The following is an 849-nucleotide window of genomic DNA, read 5'->3' as shown; positions in this document are numbered from 1 at the left end:
AGATAGATAGATAGATAGATAGATAGATAGATAGATAGATAGATAGAATTCTATTTCAATATCATTTGTTTCTTTTATCATCCTATGGTTTTGTTTTATGCATTTAAGATATTATTCTGAGAAATGGTCTGTAGGCTTCACCAGACTGACCAAAGGATCCTGTATACAAAAAAAAGGTTAAAAACTTCTCACCTAGGCAAAATGATGTCACAGGCCACAGTGTCATGGATGCAGAATTAGAAGGGGCCTCAAAGATCAGCTAGTCCACCCTCCAGGAAGGTTAAGTCACTTGCCCAAGGTTATGCAAGTAGCAAATGTTAGAAAGAGAGACTATAAAGGGCTATATGTGGGTGTATGGGGTATGCAGGAGGATTAGCATTTCTGGTGTGTGGGCTTGCCAAATCCTTTTTCAGAGCTGCTCATTCACCTTTGGTGTCCACCTGTCACCCAACTCTCACCTGTGGCTCCAAGAAGCTGTAGCACATGCAGTAGTCACACCTGCATAAAACTCTTAGCAGATGGGCTAAACCAGGTTGAAGGTAACTGACAGGCCTTAGATCTATTGGTGAGTTAAAAGTTTTTCTAACTCAAGGGTGTGAAAATTTTCCCCTGTAGAATGGGTAGATGAGAATAATTTGTTCTGAAGCAGCTGCTGTGGAGTACTTAAGAGCCTGGTCAGACATAGAAGACACGAAGGTCATCCTCTATGTCTGGGGCCATGGCCAATCATCTTGACTTTTGTCTTGCTATTGGACTTTGATAACTCTGGAAGAGAGAATGAAGCTGATAACTTTGTGCAACTGTGCCTCACTTAAATCCAATTCACACACAAGTCAAGACATAACCCTG

Source organism: Petaurus breviceps, unplaced genomic scaffold, assembly GCF_028583685.1.
Source record: "Petaurus breviceps papuanus isolate PSGF00001 unplaced genomic scaffold, PetGlider_PUasm1.0 90750, whole genome shotgun sequence".
Taxonomy (NCBI): Eukaryota; Metazoa; Chordata; class Mammalia; order Diprotodontia; family Petauridae; genus Petaurus; species Petaurus breviceps.
This window is presented reverse-complemented; position numbering follows the sequence as displayed.